The 17215-nt window shown below is 37.2% G+C and overlaps 1 protein-coding gene and 1 pseudogene across 1 annotated transcript in view; one reads left to right on the top strand and one right to left on the bottom strand.

The window, feature by feature from the left end:
• Positions 1–17215, top strand: part of LOC117983160 (solute carrier family 22 member 3-like) — a 295991-nt gene that overhangs the window by 191267 nt on the left and 87509 nt on the right. The gene's annotated exons all lie outside the window — the stretch shown is intronic.
• LOC117983013 (organic cation transporter protein-like) lies at positions 6920–15691 on the bottom strand (annotated as a pseudogene).

Raw genomic sequence — 17215 nt, 5'->3', positions numbered from 1 at the left:
AGTCCATTACGAAGAAAATATATTAAAAAAATACTTTATACTTTGACGTTAGATTTTTTGCACCTTTGTTACCTAACCACCACCATCTAAACTTCACAGTTGCTGTCATTCCTCCCTGTGTTGGGGGCGATATGCACAGAAACTTTCAGCTTTTATAAAATAACGAGGGTCTGGCACTTGCTGGCTCTCTCTCTATAGTAATAAACGAAACTCAGAGAGTTTTAGTGGACGACTATAAGATACGAGTGGCAGTAGATAACAGGCGACGATAAGACGCAGATCCTTCCCAAAAGTATTTCTATCACTCTAATGACCTTAGTTTGTTGACCTCCCTGGCACAGTGGTGTGTGCTGCGGTATAAGTGGCAAGTCCCGGATTCGATTTTTGGCAGGAGCAATTCGGAAATTTTAACTTCGAGAATTTAAAATCCATATCCAAACTCCTATTGTAAATGTGAAAGTGTGTCTGTCTGTCTGCTAGTTTTTCACGGCTCAACCGTTCAACCGACTTTGATGAAATTTGGTACAGAGATAGCTTGCATTCCGGAGAAGGACATAATACTACTTTTTATTCCGGAAAATTCAAGAGTTCCCACAAGATTTTTAAAAACCTAAATCCACGCGGGCATCATCTAGTCCATACTAATATTATAAATGCGAAAGTTTGTCTGTCTGTCGGCGACAGGTTGAGATGGCAATCGAGGTATGATGCGGGGGGGACGCCCCGCACACCCGCACGTCACCCGCGCTGCGGGTGTGCGGGGCGTTCCCTCCCCGATTGCCATCTCGACCTGTCGCGTACTATACCTACTTACGTTTCACCATTAATGCACAGAGCATTTTTATTTGAATGAAAAGGTGAAACGTGAAAGAAACCATTTTTAAATCTGAGCTTAGTTGGTGCCTCGTTTAAATTTTCGAGTCAGTTTTGAAAGCGTCAAAGCGTTACTGATGGTAAGGTTATGCGGCAAATGCTTTTAAAATAATTACTCTAGCGAGAGAAGTGATGTGAAAGCGTCGGTTTGTTTGTCTATAATATAATAGATTTTTTTAAATAAAAAAATTACTGTACGAGCTACGCAATTGAAAGAAAAGCAATCAACCTATTCATCAATGTGAGGACACAGAAAGAATCTAATTGAGTTCTAAGGTCTTACGCACGACTTATCTAAATTTGCATGCTGTAGCCGCGTATAATTTGAATTATGTAATAACTTAGCACCTAGGATTTGAATAATGTATTTTTAGGGTTCTGTACCTCAAAAGGAAAATGTAACCCTTATAGGATCACTTTGTTGTCTGTCTGTCGGTCTGTCAAGAAACCTACAGGGTACTTCCCGTTGACCTAGAATCATGAAATTTGACGGGTAGGTAGGTCTTGTAGCAAATATTAGGGGGAAAATCTGAAAACCGTGAAAGGAGATCGCCCGTGAACGGGCCCTCTTTTGTGGCGTCGTGTCAAAACTTTTTTTTTTTTTTAATGTGTTTTTTTTTTACGATTATGTTTTATAACGACTTTTTTTCACTCTATTATTGAAAATATCCACAATTACAGTTAGAATCGTAAACATGCATTTATTTTGAAAAAGTATTAATTAAATATAACCTTAATATCAGCAATATAAAAAATAAGATTTCTTTATAACCAGGGTGAATAAATAGAAATCGTTTGCAGAATATAAAGAGTTAATTATTTGTCTACACAATAAAATTAAAACCATGGTGACATAACAATTATATTAGGGGGGGCCCAAAGCTCCTAAGAAAATGGGCAATCTCTTTTGTAATTAGATCACATAAAAAAACTAAATTGTGGTCATGAACTAATAATAAGTATTTTTAATTTTGGAAGTAAGATATCAAGTGTGGTATCATAATAACAGGGCTTCACCTGTGCATTCTAAAACAGATTTTTATTTATTTTAAAGTATCATTTTTTTTTGAATTATCGTGCATAACGTCGAAAAAATACGATTGTAGTACGGAGCCCTCGTTGCGCGAGCTGACTCACACTTGGCCGGTTTTTTTAAATAAAAAATTACTCGAGCTACGCAATTTGAAAAAAAGCAATCAACCTATTCAACAATGTTAGGACAAAGAAAAAATCTAATTGAGATCCCAATTGCCAACATAACTAGAAATCAGAATTGTTAAAAAACCGGCCAAGAGCGAGTCAGGCTCGCGCAATGAGGGTTCCGTACTACAGTCGTATTTTTCGACATTTTGCACGATAATTCAAAAACTATGATGCATAAAAATAAATAAAAATCTGTTTTAGAATGTACAGGTGAAGACCTTTTATATGATACCCCACTTGATATAGTTACTTACTTCGAAAATAGAAAATACTAATTATTAGCTGTTCATGACCACAATTTAATTTTTTTTGTGTGATTTAACCCTAAATTCACGGTTTTCAGATTTTTCCCCAAATGTCAGCTATAAGATCTACCTACCTGCCAAATTTCATGATTCTAGGTCAACGGGAAGGACCCTGTAGGTTTCTTGACAGACAGACAGACAATGAAGATAGCCTGGATACCCTGGATTACCATAGGCTACTTTTTATCCCGGAAAATCAAAGAGTTCCTGCGGGATTTTGAAAAACGTAAATCCACGCGGACGAAGTAAGATATGTTTAGTTATTAATTTTAAGTATGAATATTACAAGTAATTATTATGTGATATGAATAAACTATTACAATATTTTTATAGACATCTTTATTCCGAAATTTATAGGAAAAATTTCTGTATTTTCTTCGAAAGTTTAGTAGTTTTGGGACTCTGATATTCCAGGATAAAAAGTAGCCTATGCCCGGCCCGCGTCCAGGATGCAAGCTATCTTTGTAACAAACATCAAAATCGATTAAACAAACAGATAGAAACACTTCGCATTCATAATTTTAGTATGGATTATATATTTATATTATCCTGTATTAATACCACCGTAATCTAATTTGATAAGTAAAGCTCGGCTTGCAATAATTCCTCTTCATTTCGTCTCGCCGCTGAAATGATTTTGTCGCCGAAGGATATTTGTCTTAATGAATACAAGGAATTATTTACTGCCACCTTTCCGTAGGCTCTTATATTGATGTAATCTGTTTATATTATTATTCTGCTAAAATTGATAGCAATTAAACTGTGTTCTGTTGTGAAAATAAATAGGATAAAAAGCATTAAAGAAAGGAGATGGACAAAAATTGTATGGAGGCGTGCCCCAGAATGTACAGAGATTATAATATATGTGCCATTTAATAAATGTACAGAGAGATGTATCTGCCATTTAATAGTAAAATTTTTTTATTTTCAGTTAAGAAAAAAAAGTAGCATGTTGTTTTGCAGTCGTGGCATTAAGTTCATGATAGGCGTAGTTCAGTCTGGGGCAAATTTTGTCCATCTCGTTTTGATAGCCTAGTTAGTAAGTGGTTAGGACGTCCGCCTTCTAATCGGAGGTCGGGGGTTTCATCCCGGGCACGCACCTCTTACTTTCCGGAGTTAGGTATGTGCGTTTTAAGTAATTAATATCACTTGCTTTAACGGTGAAGGAAAACATCGTGAGGAAATCATGCCTGAGAGTTCTTAATAAATGTTCTCAAAGCTGTCAAACTCTGCAAATCCACACATGACCAGCGTGGTAGACTATGGCCAAAACCCTTCTCACTCTGAGAGGAGACCTGTGCCGGTTATGTGTTGATCATAATAGTGATGATGTACTGTTCTACAAAATGCAGGTTGTAACCAGAACGCAACCTCTAATTTTAGACAGCGGTTTTATTTGCAATATATCGTGAACTTTTACAAAATCTAATATTTTTATATAATTTTTTTCGCGTTCTTTTTTGTGGTATCATATCAGTACTTGTCAGTCCTATCACCCGTTTTCGTTTTTGCTAACTGTTGGTTTTGGTTACACCCTGTATATTCAGAAAACTGTCAAGATCAATCACAATTAAACGCGTAAATAATAAATACCCCCGGAAACAAACAATTTACACAAAACGTCATAAAAGTAATAGACCCGTAAATTACATGTAATAAGTCCGCCGCATAAATCTGAATTTTGGACCTAATAAGATGCAAACACAAAGCACAGAGCAAAAATGTAGACGGAGCTCTCGTAAATAAACGTTTAAAATACACACATACACACACAATTAATCTAATGTAGATAGCTATCATGACGTAGGCATCCACTAAGAAAGGATTTTTGAAAATTCAACCCTCAGCGGGTGAAATAGGGGTTTGAAATTTGTGTAGTCCACGCGGACGAAGTAAGCATAAGTTAGTTAAAATATACTATAATATAATTTTTATTCAAATAAACATGTACAGTGCTTTTGAATCGTCAAAGTCAAAGTCAAATGATTTATTCAAAATAGGTAATAAATTACTCTTTTTGATAGTCAGATGTTGGATTTGTAAGATGTAGCGTCAAAATAATTTACCAATTACCATTACAATGTTATTACTTACTAGCTGTACCCGGCATGCGTTGCAATGCCATGTAAAGAAAGAGAAACCGGCCAAGTGCATTTTCCAGCTACAAAAAAAAGGTTTCTACAGAAGAAATAAATCACTTTTGTTAACGAACCGCAACAAAAATATTCATGATTTTTTTTAAATTACCAACATAGAGAATGTTTAACAAATTCAATTTAGACACAACAAAAAACCACGAAAGTTTAAAAAGTGTGTCATTCCGTCTACTTATTAATACATACAATAATAGTGCTTCTATAAACAATGCAAATTCTTGTTGTTTATAGAAGCACTATTATTAGCTAGTGTAGCTGGAGGTTCTGTAAGGGGACATGACAAACCGCCAAAAATTTATGCAAAAGCGTTGGAGTATATCTCACAGGTTTTTTATGGATTTCTATTGGTTTGCGAGTTATGCATAGAGCATTGTTTACTTAATTATTATTTATTTATTTATTTTTCCAGAAAAAACCAAAGATTACAATGATTATTGTTCATGCTAGTAAGCGCTTGGCGGCTTGTCTGAGCACTTCAGTTTGCCTTTCCCAGACGTGTTTCATTTTTCGTAACCAAGTTCTGTCTATTATTTCCCTCTAGTCTGTGACAAAAAGGAGAACTTTGTTATTAATTTGCGCGTACAATAAGCCCCAAAATCCCCTGTAATGAATGCCAGTTGGAGGAACTTCGTCGCTACCACCTGGAGTCAGGACTTCGGGTCACAGTTTAGCAATCACACAGTTTGGTAATGGCAAAAAACCTATTATTAATATCTTATTATAACTAGATAATGGCGCCGATTCTCTTGTTTCTCTAAACTGAATTAAGCATCTTTTTCTTTTTATTATTGCTAAAAAGGAACGGAACATGAAACATTTACAGACTCTAAATTTTAGTGCACGCTACAAATTTAAACAATAGGCTCGCGACTGGCAGCTAAAGTCACAAGGTTTGACAGCTCTAAATTAAATTTAAAACTGTATAACTGTATCTGTCCTTTTCCAAATTCATTAGTAAGAAGAGGATGCGAATACTAATAATAATAATAATAAAATTTAGGTGTGCACAGAATCAGTACCATGCCAGCGGTTTCCTCCACGTGGATTCAGATTTATTTAAAACTTCATGGGAATTTTAATTTTCTGGGATATAAAGTAGCCTATATCTGGCAGCAAGCTATTCCTCAAAATCTGTTAAAAGGATGAGCTGTGAAAATCTAAAAATGTAATAGACGTTTGTTTTTTCAAATAGAAATATTGATTTTATGACTGTCCAGAGGTAGACAGCGAAATCACGAAATATAGTTTACTAGCGGATACACAGCGTGTACTATTATGCTATTTTTTAAGACTACTCTAAAACCGTCTTTTCATTATTGCCTTTCTAATGAAACCGGTTTGGGGCACATCGGTTTGATGTATTTTAATGTAGATACCTACTATGCCACGATTAATTTTATGGTTTTATATTTTGTCCAAATTTCAACCCAATTGCACTGGTCGTGGTCACGACGGAACTCACAGACGTCGTTAAACAAAAACATAAGCTTAAAATTATCGGTTGGATGGTTTCAAATTCTATTACGGACCCAGGTAGAAACATTTTTGTAGAAGACTTTTGATGTGCAATAAAATTAGAAAAAACATGGTGCCAACATGGCTGTGCGTCTTATCCAACTGTACGCTTTTTATACAGCGATTCGGGGCTTGAAAGTTATTGAATTAATTTACTAAATGCTCTTTGGCCACCTTAGTCTACTATTATCGTATCGTAGTTCGGTAATTTTCAACGACAAAGCACTTTGCAGGCTACACATGATTTAGCGCAACGGTTAACCTTGTTTACGCTAACTATTCCGTTTAAGAGCTTCGGTGAACTCTTGTTTAATAAGGGTAACCATACATAAGTCACATTATTTGAGGATACATCATATAGGTACTCTTAGGTATTATTCTGATATACCTGATGCCCGCGACTCCATCCGCGTGCATTTAGGTTTCCAAATATCCCGTAGTAAGTCGTAGGCGGGGCATTTACCCCAGTTTTGAACGCTATACATTGCGGGTTTGAAAAACACTAAATCACTAAAACTACAAAATGATGCAAATGGTTCTTCTTCTTCTTCTTCGCTCTGGGCTGGTTTCCGCACTTAAACGTTTCCGTCTGTTGTTTGCCCCTCCCCGCTGAAGTGAGGCAAATGGTTATTGGTATTGGATTGTGTTTAGATAGTATCACAATAACGCTAAGTTTTTGCTATCTTTCTGGTTACACCCTGTACATAAAAGTAAAAACTGACTGATCTATCAACTCACAGCTCAAGCTACTGGACGGATGGTGCTGAAATTTGTCATGCAGGTAGCTATTATGACGTAGACTTCCGCTAAGAAAGGATTTTTGAAAATTCGACCCCTAAGGGTTTGAAATTTGTAGTCCTTGCGGATGAAGTTGCGGGAATAAGCCAAGTATCCTATAAAAGACCGATAGGTACCAAAATAATACTTCTGCTAATAGAAAACGTCAAGAGCTGTGTGCTGTTAATTATACGAGCCATTAAGTAGAACCGAACCAAACGACTTCTATTCGATATTACGGTACGTTCACACTCACATCCGATTATTTGCGGGAACTGTGTTTGGTAGGATCCGATTTGGTGGCAACAGTATTTCACACAAGCATACGCATTGCAGATTCCGGCAAAAAAAAACTGATCCTCCTATAGTTATCCAATTTGGCGACTACAAATCGGTCCCATCGTACAATTACATCGTAAAAATGCAGAATCCGATTCAATGCTAACAGTATATCAATACAATAATATGGAGTGATCACACTAGTTTGGTTCAAGAATTCCGCAAAAAACCAGAACCGTTGAGTCGGACGGGCGACTAACGTAGGTGGGGTCCCAAAAAACTACACTGCTGTGTGAACACACTGTCCGATTTTGCAGGATCCGATAAAAAGTAGATCCGACAAAATTTGACGCCGCGCTGTGTGAACGGGCCGTTATTTTTCGACTCCCGACTAATTGCTTAATTAGTGACGAAAAATTAGCTCCATTGATTGCTTAGCGGCATGAAAAATGACAAGTCAATAAAGTTTTTCTTTTGATTTATTTTCTTAACTAGGACTTGCCCCGGATTCGCTCGGGTGAAATTATTGGAAATTATTTCTTAGTGGGCGTCTACGTTGTAAGAGAACATAATATGCAAAATATCAAGTTTCTGTGTTTAGGTTTCAAACGATGTAGGCCGGAATAGAAAGCTGAAAGTCTCTCTGCGTATTGTCCCTAATTCCGGGAGGAAAGATCAGCGACTATGAAGTTCATGGTGGACTATGGTGATTTTGGGAGATAACACAAAGAAGGTGTAAAAATCTCAGTCAAAGTATAAACTTACTTAATTACGGTCGTTATTGGAAAATTGTACGTTTCAGTAATCAGTAAAATGAAGCTTTTCAATCTTTTAATCAGTAAATATCACCCAGCCGGTAATCTCAAGGGTTTCATTAGTTATTTACAGAGATCGTCGTTTAAAATTAACGGCCGGCCATCTTGCTTTTCATCAAAGTAAGCTGTTAAATAAAGGAACCGTTGAAGATAATGACAGGGACGATGGATTTATTAGTTCGCCTTCTTAGGACTTTATTTTGTAGGAAAAGAAGCCATAAATAGAGAGACTCAATATTAGTGAAGTAAATCTTATAATAAGTTTTTATTTATACTTATAAAAGTATTATAAGTAAATCTTAAAATCCATATCCATACTAATCCTACTAATATTATAAATGTGAAAGTGTGCATGTTTGGATATTTGAATGTATGTTACTCAATCATGCAAAAACTACTGGATGGATTTAGCTGAAATTTGGAGTGGAAATAGATTGTATCCTGGATTAACACATAGGCTACTTTTTATTTCGGAAAATCAAAGAGTTCCCGCGTGATTTTGAAAAACGTAAATCCACGCGGACGAAGTCGCGGGCATCAGCAGCTAGTATACCTACTTATAAAAGTACTATCAGATTCCCGCGACTTCGTCCGCGTGGAATTATGTTTTTAAAAATCCCGTGGAAACTCTTTGATTTTCCGAGATAAAAAGTAGCCTATGTCACTCTCAGGTCTTTAACTATACCCATGCAAAGAATCACTTTGATCCGTTGCCCCGTTAAACCAACAAACAAACATACTTTCGCATTTATAATAGGGGTAGTGAATAGGGGTAGTGAATAATACGGGTAATGATAACACGTTCTTAGAAAAAATACTTTACATTAACCCATTTGAATAACATTTGTGGCAGAAATATCATGACCCACTAGAACATTCTGAAAGTCCAGTCCCTATGTTTTACTCTCTTCAGTTTGTTTGTCAGTCACAATCCTTAAGTGACAAGTGCCGATGTTCTCAGCTTGCCGCGCGTTGTCGGGCAGTGTTTCGCTGGCCAGATCTGGCACCAGCATGGTCGTTAGACCAGCTACTATAGATATTTTTTTTAAAGAATATTAGCCATTCTAATCATGGATAATATTCCCGTTTCCCGTCCAACTAAGCGTAAAGCTTGTGCTAGCAGTAGGTACGACAATAGTGCAACGGGCGGGGTTTGAACTGCCGACCTTTAGGATTTCAGTCCGCGCCTTCACCGTTGAGCTATTGAGGCTCTATATTGTACCGAATAGCAATGTTGGTAGACTTTCCATATATTTAATCTGAAATTAAAACATTTGTGGCAGAAGTATCATGACGCACCAGAACATTCTGAAAGTCCAGTCCCTATGTTTTACTCTCTTCAGTTTGTTTGTCAGTCACAATCCTTAAGTGACAAGTGCCGATGTTCTCAGCTTGCCGCACGTTGTCGGGCAGTGGTTCGCTGGCCAGATCTGGCACCAGCATGGTCGTCAGACCAGCTACTATAGATATAGTGCCGAATAGCAATGTTGGTAGACTTTCCATATACTGAGTCTGCAATAAAAAAGGAATTTTAACTTTTTTAAGCTTTATATAAATAATATTTTTTTAGCTCATGCCCGATATCACTACCCATATTATAAATGCGAAAGTGTGTCTGTTTGTTGGTTTGTTGGTTTCTCCTTCAATCACGTTGCAACGGATCGACGTGATTTTTTGCATGCGTACTTAATGTAAGATCTGGAAAGTGACATAGGCTACTTTTTAGCCCGGAAAATCAAAGAGTTCCCACGGTATTTTAAAAACCTAAATCCACGCGTATGAAGTCGCGGGCATCAGCTAGTAACATTATATTGCAATGCAACTCGTACGCCACCTCCTGTACGTTGATGGTACTAAGGCAGAAACCTTCCCGCAAGTTTCAACAATAACTCTTCAAATTTCATCTCAATCAGATGAAAGAAACGGAAACATGTTATGGAAATTTGGTGGGCTTCCATTCTAGAGACGGTCATATAGGTTTTGTTTTTGTGTTAATGTTCTCAAAGTTAAAACTAGACGCACGCACGTGGTAGACTATGGCCAAAACCCTTCTCACTCTGAGAGGAGACCCGTGGTTGATCGTGATGATAATGAATCAAATAGTTATGATGGACTTGGATCAAAATCGAAATTAATGTAAGTATATAATATGGACTCCGAATATTAATAAATAATTACCAATAACGGCGTCATCGGAGCTAAAATAGATCCGATCCTTCCAATAGCTGAGCATAAAGCGTGCATAGAATTCCTGGAATAGGTTGGAAATAGCTCAGACGTGTAAATATACACTGTGGCGAAGGTGAACGTTGATACGAATCTGCCAAGAAAGTATACTCCGGTTGACAGCCATACGTATTCTGTAAAAAAAAACAGATTTATCTTTTTTTGGGTTCCGTACCTCAAAAGGAAAAACGGAACCCTTATAACGGAACGGAGCCTTTTCAGCTCAAACAAGACATCATTTTTCTTTTTAGTACTGTCGAGCTCGTAGTTTTAAGCTTACCTAGTTTTAATTTTTTAATTTGTAACATTTGGTTTGTATGTTTTGCTTGTTTTTGTCTTTTCTTGTTTTGTGAGCTGAATAAACTTTTATTTATTTATTTATTTATTTATTTTATAGGATCACTTTGTTGTCTGTCGGTCTGTCAAGAAACCTATATGGTACCTACTTCCCGTTGACTTAGAATCATGAAAATTGGGAGACAGGTACTAGGTAGGTCTTATAACAGACATAAAGTAAAAATCTGAAAACCGTGAATTTAGGCTTAAATCACACAAAAAAATTTAATTGTGGTCATGAACGAATAATTAGTATTTTCAATTTTCGAAGAAAGATAACTATATCAAGTGGGGGTATCATATGAAAGGTCTTCACATGTGCATTCTAAAACAGATATTTATTTATTTTCATGCATCATAGTTTTTGAATTATCGTGCAAAATGTCGAAAAAATACGACTGTATTACGGAACCCTCGTTGTACGAGCCTGACTCGCACTTGCCGATTTTGTTTTATCAATACGCGCCATCTTGCTTACCTTTGGGTACAAACGGCTGAATAAGACACAACAGCCCAGCCGATAAAAAGGATATAAATAAAGGCTTTTTCCTTTTAAAGCGCTTCAAAATGAATACCATGGCTATACTCGCCGGTGTATCAGTCAACGACATGATTCCAATATTCAAATACTTGTTGCCAGCCAGAAACCCAACATTTACAACCAAACCGAAGGCAATAAACGTGCAAGAAGTCCACCATACTAAGCATATTAAAAATCTTTTAATGACTATCTTGGAATGGAATGTCTCCCTCAAGGCGGAACTCTCGGTCCCGTTTTCTTCACATTTTATATTGACGAGCACTTTTTCATCTAATGCAACTTTGTTTGCTTTAGCCATTTTTAATAACAACTTCGTTGCGTCTTCTCTTTTTCCTTTGCTCAGCAGCCATCGCACGCTCTCGTCTAAGATAAAGTAGTATAATATAAAAAGGAGGGATGGTGCATAAATGACGCGGACGAAGTGTCTCCAGTAGGGAACCAAGTAAGCTGCGACGGCGAACCAGACACCGCCCAAAGAGGCGACGACGCATAAAATCATTTGCTGATGAAGTCTGTAGTCGCCATGCATCAGTTCCACTCCTGAAATTAATAAATAAATATCCATACTAATATTATTATATATGCAAATAATACATAATATTATAAATGCGAAGGTGTGTCTGTCTGTCTGTCTGACTGTCTGAGAAGGGGTTTTGGCCATAGTCTACCACGCTGGCCATGTGCGGATTGGTAGACTTCACACATCTTTGAGAACATTATAGAGAACTCTCAGGCATGCAGGTTTCCTCACGATGTTTTAAGTGATATATAATTAATTGAAACGCACATAACTCAGAAAAGTTAGAGGTGCGTGCCCGGGATCGAACCCCCGACCTCCGGTTAGAAGGTGGACGTCCTAACCACTAGGCTATCACAACTTTTATAATTGTTGTTAAATTAAAAGAGACATTAAATTAATAGCAATTTCTCTTGAATTTATAAATGCAAATATTGGTCAAACAAAAAAAAGTTATAATAATCCAGCTGTTGTCTTACCCAATATAAAAGCTGGTAAACAGTTGTCACCGAAGGTAGCTTCGAACCACTCTAGTATTACAAAGGCTGGATATGAATTGGCGTAGCTCTTGCCTACGCCGAACACCGAGGCCGCTACGCCAGCTATTATAATCGCTGCTTTTCGACCGATTCTAAAAATATGGAGTATAATCTTAGTCTTTACTAGCTTATGCTCGCGACTTCGTCCGCGTGGACTACACAACTTTCAAACCCGTATTTCACCATCTTAGGGGTTAAATTTTCAAAAACTCTTTCTTATCTCGGATGCCTACGTCATAATAGCTATCTGCATGCCAAATGTCAGCCCGATCCGTCCAGTGGTTTGAGCTGTGCGTTTATGTGCGATTAGTCAGTCAGTCAGTCAGTCAGTCACCTTTTCTTTTTATAATATACTAGCTTATGCTCGCGACTTCGTCCGCGTGGACTAAAAAATTTCAAACCCCTATTTAACCCCCTTAGGAGTTGAATTTTCAAAAATCCTTTCTTAGCGGATGCCTACGTCATAATAGCTATCTGCATGCCAAATTTCAGCCCGATCCGTCCAGTAGTTTGAGCTGTGCGTTGATAGATCAGTCAGTCAGTCAGTCAGTCAGTCAGTCAGTCAGTCACCTTTTCCTTTTATATAGTTAGATTTAGATTAGAGTCCAACCACCGGCGAGAAAACGACTAACTATCGGTGATTTTCTCTCTCAAGAAACGCACAATAACGGTATACATTCAGTGTAAATGAAAGAAAGAGATTACTAGTTTTGTCGCTGAGCGCGAGCTTTCAAAAATAAACTCGCTCGGCGATATCCGTTCAGCGATGCTCGCTCACTTGAACACGTGTAACGCGCGCGCAGGTTTGCACAGGACTGAGCGACCGCGGGCGAATGGCGCGAGTAATCGCTCGTCGTCGCACTTGCACACTCGCTTATATCCCGGCGACAAACTATCGAAATTTTTAATCTTAGAGCGCTAAAGCAGTTTGATGGTCGATGTGACCTACATAAAGGTGGTTGCCCACGTACGTACTTGTCAGACAGTTGTCCTTGGAAGAAGAGACCACTCATCATCCCAATGCTGTGAACCGTTCCCACAAAAGTTCGTTTCCAATCTTGACACGCCAAATTAAACTGGAAATTCAATTTATATTCATTAATCCTCTAGAGCCTCAATAGCTCAACCGGTAAAGGAGTGGACTGAAAACCGAAAGGTCGACGGTTCAAACCCCGCCCGTTGCACTATTGTCGTACCTACTCCTAGCACAAGCCTGACGCTTAGTTGGAGAGGAAAGGGGAATATTAGTCATTTAACATTGCTAATATTCTTTTAAAAAAATCTTTGTAGCATATGTATAGCTGTGATAGCCAGCAGTGGACGTCTATTGGTTGCTGAGGATGATGACGATGACTTTAAGCTTATTTCGTGGTTTAACGACAAATTTTCATGTATATAACGGGTATGTACCCGTTATGTACATTAAAATATGATGACGATCGACGATTAAAATGTGATGAATTCACTGTATATAAAGGGAGCACTCACCTCAGCAACAAAACTGTCACCCCTCTCGTAAACCCAGTCGTCACAAGTTTCCACAAGCGAGGTATTGAAGCTGAGCTCTGAGCACTCCTCGCTAACTGAGCTGTATCGATCCTCGAATCATCGAGCTGTACAGCCTCTGGAGTCTTGGGGAACTGTGAAATTGTACCATGGCGGCGGGAAAACTTTGCTTTGCGACTCGCAAGTGTCTATTTTGCATCTGTAAATCGAATGTTATTTTACTATTTGTCACTAGCTGACGCGAACTTCGTACCGCCTAACGCGTCACTCAATTGTTTTGCCTTCCCAGAAACCCTCCACTAACACTTAAACTTTATGGTATGGTATTAAAGTTCAAATTGACTTTTAAGTTTTATTACGAATCTTTTGTATGGGAGTATAGAAAAGTGTTGTTTTTAGACTTTTTCTCTCCGTAAGAATCATCAATAGATACTTCAAGGAATATTATAAAAAAAGAATTATCAAAATTGGTTCAGCTGTTCTCGAGATTTGCGATTAGCAACACATTCAGCAATTCCTTTTTATATATAGAGATTTAGCTTTAAGTTTTATTGTAATATTTTCATTAAATAAATTTAAAAAAAAATATATATAGAGATAATAGAGAGGGATCTTCTCAGACCTGGGCGCGTTTGGAACCCTCGTAAGTAGCTTTAGTTTTATTATCACCACTATAATTCATCTTACAAATTAAAATTTTGACAATCAGGAAGCGTAAAATTTTACCTATTCTGAATAAATAGTTTGAGTTTGAGTTTGAGTTTTGAGTTATTTGTCATACTGTACAGTCAGTTAGGGTGCTTACGCACTCGTTCGATCCGAGTCCGTAAAAATACGTTCTGAAGTAGTCATAGAACTATTTGTATGGTACCTATGACATATGACGTAGATATTTTTTACATCCGTATTTTTTCGGATTCGGATCGGATCGGATCTCTTATGGAGCGGGCTATGTTGGGTCGGTTCTGAGGGACTAAAACACACACACAGTTTTCGGTTTCATTCCTTTACTTGTGCTGTAAGATCTACCGACCTACCTACCAAATTTCATGATTCTATGACAACGGGAAGTACTCTATAGGTTTTCTTGATAGACACGACGGACAGACAGACAACCAAGTTATCCTATAAGGGTTCCTTTTTTCCTTTTGAAGCACGGAACCTTAAAAAGTCCAAAGTTTTAAGAATCCAATCCAGAAAAAAAACCAAAAAGTCCAAACCTGTATGGCGTCTCCTCAGCAACGATAATGTAGTTAATACAATGCATGCCATTGTTGAAAATCACAAAACTAATTAGGAAAATAGCCTTAAGGTTGTATCGACTGAACGCACCAAATGTCTTCAGCACATCGTCCAAATGAATATTATTTTCATTTGAAGTAACAGCCATTTTAATATGACAAGGCTATATTTTACTTTATCCTCATAGTAGAACTTGTTCCGTTACATTTTTAGATAGTAGGGACTAGCTAATGCCCGCGACTTCGTCCGCGTGGATTTAGGTTTTTAAAAACTAAGGGGGTGAAATAGGGGTTTGAAATTTGTGTAGTCCACGCGGACGAAGTCGCGAGCATAAGCTAGTATTAATGTAATTGCGAAGTAGTAGGTAGGTACATATAATTATACTCGATAACCACTCCATTCACAAGGATTACATCAAAATTTTTGTTAAGAAAGTCAACCACTCTTAATCACTTCACAGTGTATGTGAATGTGTATGAAAATGTTAATAATAATTAATCACTATTTTTTTCAAGCATGAAACACTTTGATTAAATAACAAAAAGATCACTTAAAAGTTTAGACGGGTGAAAATATGAATATTTATTACTTAATCACTATTTTTTTCAAGCATGAAACACTTTGATTAAATAACCAAAAGATCACTTAAAAGTTTAGACGGGTGAAAATATGAATATTAATTATTTAATCACTATTTTTTAAAGCATGGAACAATTTGATTAAATAACCAACAGATCACTTAAAACTTTAACTTTCGACGGTCGTCCCTCAACAGACATTTTCAACATTCATTTGGTGTAATTTTTGAACAGTGACTTTCAAGTTGTCTTGTCAAAGAGCTCGACAACAAGTGTTCAATATAAGCGAACTGTTACTTCTGCAAGATAATCTATGTGTCTCCGGTAATGTAGGGTGATAATGACTTAAATATTTCAAGGATAGTCCTCAAGTGTTTATCTGTTTTAAGTCCCGCAAATTTTTATGCCGCCATTTTAGTGACGTCAGCACTAGACTGAAGTTTCGAGCTGATGGTATATTTTTACTTAGATAAACGTCGTTTCGTCTCGTCAAAATGACGTCATTTCGATGTTAATGAGACATGGTTCCAGCGCAATAGCAATTTGCGGGACTTATACGAGTTAGAACTAACACTAAGAATTCTTTATAGAGCGTACCTTGCTTTGACTTTGCTCAGACTTAAGTTTCCTATATTTTTTAACTAGCTGATCTACGCGACTTCGTTCGCGTGGATTCACATTTTTGAAAATCCCGTGGGAACTCTTTGACTTTCCGGGATAAAAAGTGGCCTATGTCACTCTCCAGGTCTTTGACTATACCCATGCAAAAAATCACGCTGATCCGTTGTTCCGTTGCGACATGATCGAAGGACAAACCAACAAACCAATATACCAACATACCAACAAACAAACACACTTTCGCATTTTTAAGTTGTGATTTTTATGATGGTATTTTTACCTACACTTCAAGGAAATTTCTAAATAATTTTAAATACAATTGGCACCGATTCTAAGCACAACCTAATTTTAGAGTATTCGCACCCTCTTCTTACTATTGTAATATGAAAAAGACAGAAGCAGTTTGACATTTCTAAATTTAATTTTTAGATGGTAAAACCCGTGATTTTAGAACGCAGTCGCGAACCTACTGTTTAAATTTGTATTGTGCACTACAATTTAGAGTCTTTAAATGTAAAAGTCATGTTCCGTTCCTTTTTTAGTATTAGTAAAAAGAAAAGGATCCAGACACTCCAAATTTAGTTTAGAGAGAGACTAGAGAATCGGGGCCATTATATCAAAAGTTGCGGAACTGTCGGGAAATGAACCCGGGACCTGCCACTAAAAAGGCCACAGCGCTTACCACTGTACCAGGGAGGTTGTCAATAGTTTTTCCCAAAACATCTGTTTTGTACTGAAATATGTAGCGGTCAATTTGCATTCACTACGTTACCACTTGACACTAAAATCGTTTGTTTCCGTTAATACTCGAGACATTAGGTAATATTAAGATAAGTGACCACTATGATGACTCGCATCCTCCGATTATGGAACCTTTTATATAGACAATAGTGTAGTGTAGACAGGACTGTAGTAATAAGATGAAGTGTTTTTAAGGTTCCGTACCTCAAAAGGAAAAACGGAACCCTTATTGGATCACTTTGTTGTCTGTCTGTCTGTCGGTCTGTCAAGAAACCTACAGGGTACTTCCCGTTGACCTAGAATCATGAAATTTGGCTGGTAGGTAGGTCTTATACCTACCTGACATTCGGGGAAAAATTTGAAAACCGTGAATTTGTGGTTACATCACACAAAAAAAATTAAATTGTGGTCATGAATTAATAATTAGTATTTTCAATTTTCCTCACTT

The sequence above is a fragment of the Maniola hyperantus genome, chromosome 6, assembly GCF_902806685.2.
Source record: "Maniola hyperantus chromosome 6, iAphHyp1.2, whole genome shotgun sequence".
Taxonomy (NCBI): domain Eukaryota; kingdom Metazoa; phylum Arthropoda; class Insecta; order Lepidoptera; family Nymphalidae; genus Maniola; species Maniola hyperantus.
This window is presented reverse-complemented; position numbering and strand designations above follow the sequence as displayed.